Below are 8,666 nucleotides of genomic sequence, written 5' to 3' on the forward strand. Positions count from 1 at the left end.
AAATTTTGCATATAGAAGTCATTTTACATTGTTACACTTTAAAACAAGGAAATTGATGAAAATAAGCCAAACAAGAGAAACGAAATAAAAGTAAGAAAAAAAAGTTATTTTAGTAATTTTCTGCTTTTTATGCAATAAACACAGAAATCCAGGAAAATCCGTACCTACATATGCACACTATTTGTTGAAGGAACAGAAATATGTAAAAAAAATAAAGAACATGTTATTTGCGTGGTTTACAGCGTTTATAGGAATCAAAACTCAGAAAAGCAGTCAAAACAACTATATTCACTATATTTGTTAAAATGTCTTCTTTATGTGTTTTCAAGGTGATTTCTGAAATATAAAAAAAAGAACATTTATCTCGATTCAAAATTTTATATATTCAAGTGAATTTACATTACACATGAAAACAAACCAATATAGAGAAAAAAAAGAATAGTAACAAAAACGTTTTCATTTTTTTTGCTCCAAAACAGAGAAATGCAGGCAAAATACATGATTACACACTATTTGTTTAACCCGTACAGTGTCAGCAGATCCGGGACTTTGTGATTTCGCCAGTGCTGGCCACATCATGGATTTCTTTTTTTTGCTAAACCAGTCTTAAATGATGTGAAACAAATGAAAATGACAGTCATTCCTCCCAGAAATGAATGGAAGTGGTATTAATTGGTGCGAGATGTTTTGCGCTAAGGTTAGCGACTTAGCAAAGCCTTATGTGACTATAGTTTATTCGCTTTCTCGTTTCTCACCAGTCGATCCTAGAGTTGGTCACATGCATAATATCGTTCCTGAGTTGAAAGAAAAATAATGTCATGTTTTGCTGTTTGGGAGTGCTTGTGGCTAAAAATAGACACGAGATATCGCGAGGGAGTGTTGCCTTTCGTGGTGCATATATTTTCCAAGTAATATGGACTTGTTTTCCTTATAACAAAACGATTGGAAAATTCTTATATATGTCATACAAAGTTTTCACTACCACAATATAACAGTTACCAAAAACATCTGAAATGGTGAAAGTAAGTAATGGAAATTACGCTGCGTTCATATTAGCGGGGTTGAGGCGTTAGTTTACCGCTAGACCGAGCTGAAGGCAGCAGAAACTGCTAAAGTTCAGATATGTAATAAATAAATACAGGAAGCATTCATGTTAGCAGGGACGAGGAGGCAGCATGAGCAATGTCTACAGTGCATGATGGCAGTATACTGGTAGGTTTTGAGGACGCAATACCTCCGAAAACACAAGGAAGCTCGCCGACGTATCTCATACGTCTCTAACGCCCGGTTCGCTCAGAGTAGCCGGCGTATCTCGTACGTTAAGTAACTGAAATAGGTAAGAGAGTTTTCCAGCATTTTTTGTACCAAAACTCAGAAATGAAGACAAAACAACTATATACACTCTATTTGTTAAAACGTTTTATCTATATGTTTTTAAAGTGTTTTATGAAAAGAAAAGAAATATCTCGATTGAAAATTTTTTATGTTGAATTAGTTTTACATTGTTACACTTTATACAAAAAAATTGATGAAAATAAGCTGAAATAGGGAACCGAAGTAAAAGTGTCAAAAACGTGTTTCTTTTAGTGGCTTTCTGCTTTTTTCTCACCAAAAAAAAAAAAAAAAAAAAAAAAAATGCAGGAAAAAGGCACATTTCTACACTATTTGTTTAAAGAACTGAAATATGTAAAAAAAATAAATGTTATTTTGGTGGTATACAACGTTTTAGGCATCAAAACTCTGTGAGGCACTCAAAACAAGTATATTCCCTATATATATTTATTAATTTTTTTTATTTATTTCTTTTAATGTGTGTTTTCAAGGTGTTTTGTTAAAAAATATCTCCATTGAAAATATTCTATATAAAGTCGTTTCACATTATCATGCTTGAAAACAATGAAACTGAAGAAAACAAGCCAATATAGAGAAACGATATATATAGGTTAGGTTTCTCACCAGTCGATCACCGAGTTGGACACATGCATAATATCGTTCCTGAGTTGAAAGAAAAACAACATGTCATGTTTTGCTGTTTGAGAGTGTTTGTGGCTAAAAAATAGACACGAGATATCGCGACGGAGTGTTGCCTTTCACGGTGCAAATATTTTCCGAGTAATATGTTCTTGTTTTTCCTTATAACAAAGCGGTTGGAAAATTCCTATATATGTCATACAAAGTTTTCACTACCACAATATAAAAGTTACCAAAAACAACTGAAATGGTAGGAGTAAGTAATGGAAATTACACTTTGGTTATATTAGCGGAGTTGAGACGTCAGTTTCCCGCTACACCTAGCTGAAGGCAGAAGAAACTGGGACACAGAGGCAACATGAGCAATGTCTACAGTGCATGATGGCAGTATAATGGTAGGTTTTGAGGACACAATACCTCCAAAAACACGAGAAAGCTTGCCGACGTATCTCATACGTCTCTGACGCCCGGTTCGCTCAGAGTAGCCGACGTCTCTGACGCTGTACAGGTTAATATATGAGTCGGTCACCGGTGTCCGTGAGTTTTTGCTGATGAGAGATTGTCAAGACGGAGCTACGTTAGTTGGAGTCTGACGAACACATGAGCTGGCCGTTGTGCTCCCCTGGGCGTTTGCCAGGGAGCTGTGGACTGTGTGTGTACAAGACTATCCTTGTGTAGTGTATATAACTGTATTGTTGATATAAGGAAAACCCAAGTTGTGTTTTCGTTAACTCCCCTCTGAAGACAGTGTGAGAGAGTTCCTGAAGTAACGACACTGCTACTCTTGTGCCCTCTTCGTGGTAACATAACATTGCCCACAACAGTTTCGTTCCAATCTGTGGAAGATCTTCAGGCGAATGGTAAGATTGGAATGGCTCACTTTTTTATGTGTGTGTGTGTGTGTGTGTGTAAAGGGGATGAAAAAAGCAGCTAGCTAAAAGAGAAAGTGATGGGAAAAGAAGCCAACCAAAAAGCATAAACTGTTCTGGGGAATATCATTCCTTAGCTAATAAATGTCCACTGATGAAAAAAACCATTTCAGATAAATGCATAGCAAAATAAAACAAACAAATGCACACACCTACAGCCAAGCTACAAAGCAAACCATGTTTCAACCAATTGCCACATGTCAGATCGATAGAGAGACAAATATTAAAATTCAAATTTGTTTAATGCATGCCCACTACCTCAACTCGGTCAACCCAGGCAGCTTTAATATTAAACAAGCTGTACATAGCGAACAATCTTCCTACCATAATCATACCGGAACACCCACCCTCAAGCGCTATTCTCAATTTAAGTAACTTAAATATGTAAAAAATGGGTTATTTTGATGTTTTTCCAGCATATCCAGCATATCAAAAGCCAGCTGGGGGAGGGAGGAAGATGGGAAAGTCATAATTCTTATGGGAAAGGAGAGGATCCACAGCCTTTTTTTTTTACCAGTCCATCCCAGTCTATAATTACCCCTCCCTGACGCGGTATATTACTATACTATCCTACTACAAGTGCTTCCTAACACCTGTCAGACTGACACCCCTAGCCTACAATCTACTACAATATATGATGTGTACGGCACATCCAATAATGTTCAAACAAGCCCAGACACCACCTACGGGTGACAACAGCTATACACGGAGTCCAGATACTCGTCACAGACAAGTCTGGCGGACGACAACTACGCACCACTGGCCGACATGAAGCCTCTCAGCCTTCAATAGTGTGCGTGGCTACTACCACTACAATACAGTATACTACTTAAAACTACACAACAGATGATGGGGGCACACAGCCGCCCACCAAACCACACTGGTGTTCACGGCCACCAACAAAACAAACAGGACGAGACAAAGCGTGTCTCTCCTCCGCGCCGCTACCTCACGAGTGGACAACGCACGAGAAATGCAGCCCCAACCGGCCACACTTTCTCAGAACAACAAGCCCGTTGTTCTACACAACCACGGTCTACCCAGTAGCAAGCCAGCTACTCAACAGAAGGGCACAGCTCCCAGACCGATGACTAATGAGCAACAAGAGAAGCCCAGCAACACGAATCTCCCTAACACTGTGCCAGACCGACGAGAGTGCGTGTCTATCTCCGCTGAAGGATACCTTGAGACTATAAACAGTATACTACTGATACTACACACACAATGGTGGGGGCACACAGCCGCCCACCAAACCACACTGGTGACCACGGCCACCAACAAAACAAACAGGACGAAACAAAGCGTGTCTCTCCGCGTCGCCACACCCGAGTCCCCCCCAGATGGGAACCGCCTTGTCGTGGTGGGGGGGTTTGTGTGCTCCTGTGACCTGGTGAGCTAGGCTAGAAAGGGCTTAGGCCCCTGCTTTGCCCTTCCGAGGGGGAGAGGGCTACCCATGCTAGTACGGTTGCCAGTGAGGGGCATGACTAAATGGTTCCTACGTAGGCTGCCATTGGACCAGCGGAGCCACCCGCTGGAGGGATCGCCCAACAGGGGCCATCCTGTGCTGGATGGTTGGGTGTCCAGGCTGGGATGCTTTGGGAGGTTAGGTTAGGTTAGGTTAATTTTACATTTTTACACTTTAAACAAGAAAATTGATGCAAATAAGCTGAAAGGGGAGGAGGAGGAAGCTGACATTTTTAATGGGGGAGATAAATCCCAGGTGGAGCCCGTGAGATTGTATGCACAGCATGTTCCAAGGGCTGATGCAGCCCACGACTACATGTACATCTATTCCGACATTATTCACTCCACACGGTTTGGCAGTCAAAAAGTTAATATTTTAGACGTTATTCCACTTCCAGGGGACGTTAATTGTAAGGGCGTCAATCCAATAATGTATGATCCTCTTACATTATCAACAATAGAGACTATTGCCAATCAAAGAGATAAACCTATAGAGTTTGAACATTCGGATCATAGTGTGAACTATGTGCTGCATATAAGACCACGATGAAAAACTCTAATGCTTTGTCAAGTGAGACACTGAAGGAAGACAAACCGACCGTCCAGTGGAGGTGCGCAGCTGTGATACTTTTGGTTCAGTCTCACGTCTTCAGGAGGGTGAGCATGCAGGTGGGAGGGTGGGGGTTGGAATCTGGAGAAGTGGACACAATGACCCATTTATGCGAAGTGTGTGGCCAGTGTTATAATACGTCAACAACAACAACAACAACAACAACAACAACAACAACAACAACGAAACTTCCCGCCAGATCACAGCTGTGAAGTTAACGGATGCAGGCAAAACGCATGATAACACTCTATTTGTTTAAGTAACTGAAATATGTAAAAAAATGGGTTATTTTGATGTTTTTTTCAGCATTTTACATACCAAAAGCCAGAAATGTAGTAAAAAAGGTATATACCTATATTTGTTAAAACGTCTTACTTATATGTTTATTAAAGCGATTTATGAAAAGAAAAAAAAATCGATTGAAAATTTTGCATATAGAAGTCATTTTACATTGTTACACTTTAAAACAAGGAAATTGATGAAAATAAGCCAAACAAGAGAAACGAAATAAAAGTAAGAAAAAAAAGTTATTTTAGTAATTTTCTGCTTTTTATGCAATAAACACAGAAATCCAGGGAAAATCCGTACCTACATATGCACACTATTTGTTGAAGGAACAGAAATATGTAAAAAAAATAAAGAACATGTTATTTGCGTGGTTTACAGCGTTTATAGGAATCAAAACTCAGAAAAGCAGTCAAAACAACTATATTCACTATATTTGTTAAAATGTCTTCTTTATGTGTTTTCAAGGTGATTTCTGAAATATAAAAAAAAAGAACATTTATCTCGATTCAAAATTTTATATATTCAAGTGAATTTACATTACACATGAAAACAAACCAATATAGAGAAAAAAAAGAATAGTAACAAAAACGTTTTCATTTTTTTTGCTCCAAAACAGAGAAATGCAGGCAAAATACATGATTACACACTATTTGTTTAACCCGTACAGTGTCAGCAGATCCGGGACTTTGTGATTTCGCCAGTGCTGGCCACATCATGGATTTCTTTTTTTTTTGCTAAACCAGTCTTAAATGATGTGAAACAAATGAAAATGACAGTCATTCCTCCCAGAAATGAATGGAAGTGGTATTAATTGGTGCGAGATGTTTTGCGCTAAGGTTAGCGACTTAGCAAAGCCTTATGTGACTATAGTTTATTCGCTTTCTCGTTTCTCACCAGTCGATCCTAGAGTTGGTCACATGCATAATATCGTTCCTGAGTTGAAAGAAAAATAATGTCATGTTTTGCTGTTTGGGAGTGCTTGTGGCTAAAAATAGACACGAGATATCGCGAGGGAGTGTTGCCTTTCGTGGTGCATATATTTTCCAAGTAATATGGACTTGTTTTCCTTATAACAAAACGATTGGAAAATTCTTATATATGTCATACAAAGTTTTCACTACCACAATATAACAGTTACCAAAAACATCTGAAATGGTGAAAGTAAGTAATGGAAATTACGCTGCGTTCATATTAGCGGGGTTGAGGCGTTAGTTTACCGCTAGACCGAGCTGAAGGCAGCAGAAACTGCTAAAGTTCAGATATGTAATAAATAAATACAGGAAGCATTCATGTTAGCAGGGACGAGGAGGCAGCATGAGCAATGTCTACAGTGCATGATGGCAGTATACTGGTAGGTTTTGAGGACGCAATACCTCCGAAAACACAAGGAAGCTCGCCGACGTATCTCATACGTCTCTAACGCCCGGTTCGCTCAGAGTAGCCGGCGTATCTCGTACGTTAAGTAACTGAAATAGGTAAGAGAGTTTTCCAGCATTTTTTGTACCAAAACTCAGAAATGAAGACAAAACAACTATATACACTCTATTTGTTAAAACGTTTTATCTATATGTTTTTAAAGTGTTTTATGAAAAGAAAAGAAATATCTCGATTGAAAATTTTTTATGTTGAATTAGTTTTACATTGTTACACTTTATACAAAAAAATTGATGAAAATAAGCTGAAATAGGGAACCGAAGTAAAAGTGTCAAAAACGTGTTTCTTTTAGTGGCTTTCTGCTTTTTTCTCACCAAAAAAAAAAAAAAAAAAAAAAATGCAGGAAAAAGGCACATTTCTACACTATTTGTTTAAAGAACTGAAATATGTAAAAAAAATAAATGTTATTTTGGTGGTATACAACGTTTTAGGCATCAAAACTCTGTGAGGCACTCAAAACAAGTATATTCCCTATATATATTTATTAATTTTTTTTATTTATTTCTTTTAATGTGTGTTTTCAAGGTGTTTTGTTAAAAAATATCTCCATTGAAAATATTCTATATAAAGTCGTTTCACATTATCATGCTTGAAAACAATGAAACTGAAGAAAACAAGCCAATATAGAGAAACGATATATATAGGTTAGGTTTCTCACCAGTCGATCACCGAGTTGGACACATGCATAATATCGTTCCTGAGTTGAAAGAAAAACAACATGTCATGTTTTGCTGTTTGAGAGTGTTTGTGGCTAAAAAATAGACACGAGATATCGCGACGGAGTGTTGCCTTTCACGGTGCAAATATTTTCCGAGTAATATGTTCTTGTTTTTCCTTATAACAAAGCGGTTGGAAAATTCCTATATATGTCATACAAAGTTTTCACTACCACAATATAAAAGTTACCAAAAACAACTGAAATGGTAGGAGTAAGTAATGGAAATTACACTTTGGTTATATTAGCGGAGTTGAGACGTCAGTTTCCCGCTACACCTAGCTGAAGGCAGAAGAAACTGGGACACAGAGGCAACATGAGCAATGTCTACAGTGCATGATGGCAGTATAATGGTAGGTTTTGAGGACACAATACCTCCAAAAACACGAGAAAGCTTGCCGACGTATCTCATACGTCTCTGACGCCCGGTTCGCTCAGAGTAGCCGACGTCTCTGACGCTGTACAGGTTAATATATGAGTCGGTCACCGGTGTCCGTGAGTTTTTGCTGATGAGAGATTGTCAAGACGGAGCTACGTTAGTTGGAGTCTGACGAACACATGAGCTGGCCGTTGTGCTCCCTGGGCGTTTGCCAGGGAGCTGTGGACTGTGTGTGTACAAGACTATCCTTGTGTAGTGTATATAACTGTATTGTTGATATAAGGAAAACCCAAGTTGTGTTTTCGTTAACTCCCTCTGAAGACAGTGTGAGAGAGTTCCTGAAGTAACGACACTGCTACTCTTGTGCCCTCTTCGTGGTAACATAACATTGCCCACAACAGTTTCGTTCCAATCTGTGGAAGATCTTCAGGCGAATGGTAAGATTGGAATGGCTCACTTTTTTTTATGTGTGTGTGTATGTGTGTGTGTAAAGGGGGATGAAAAAAAGCAGCTAGCTAAAAGAGAAAGTGATGGGAAAAGAAGCCAACCAAAAAGCATAAACTGTTCTGGGGAATATCATTCCTTAGCTAATAAATGTCCACTGATGAAAAAAACCATTTCAGATAAATGCATAGCAAAATAAAACAAACAAATGCACACACCTACAGCCAAGCTACAAAGCAAACCATGTTTCAACCAATTGCCACATGTCAGATCGATAGAGAGACAAATATTAAAATTCAAATTTGTTTAATGCATGCCCACTACCTCAACTCGGTCAACCCAGGCAGCTTTAATATTAAACAAGCTGTACATAGCGAACAATCTTCCTACCATAATCATACCGGAACACCCACCCTCAAGCGCTATTCTCAA

The sequence above is a fragment of the Portunus trituberculatus genome, unplaced genomic scaffold (assembly GCF_017591435.1).
Source record: "Portunus trituberculatus isolate SZX2019 unplaced genomic scaffold, ASM1759143v1 PGA_scaffold_413__1_contigs__length_259272, whole genome shotgun sequence".
NCBI classification, from domain to species: Eukaryota; Metazoa; Arthropoda; class Malacostraca; order Decapoda; family Portunidae; genus Portunus; species Portunus trituberculatus.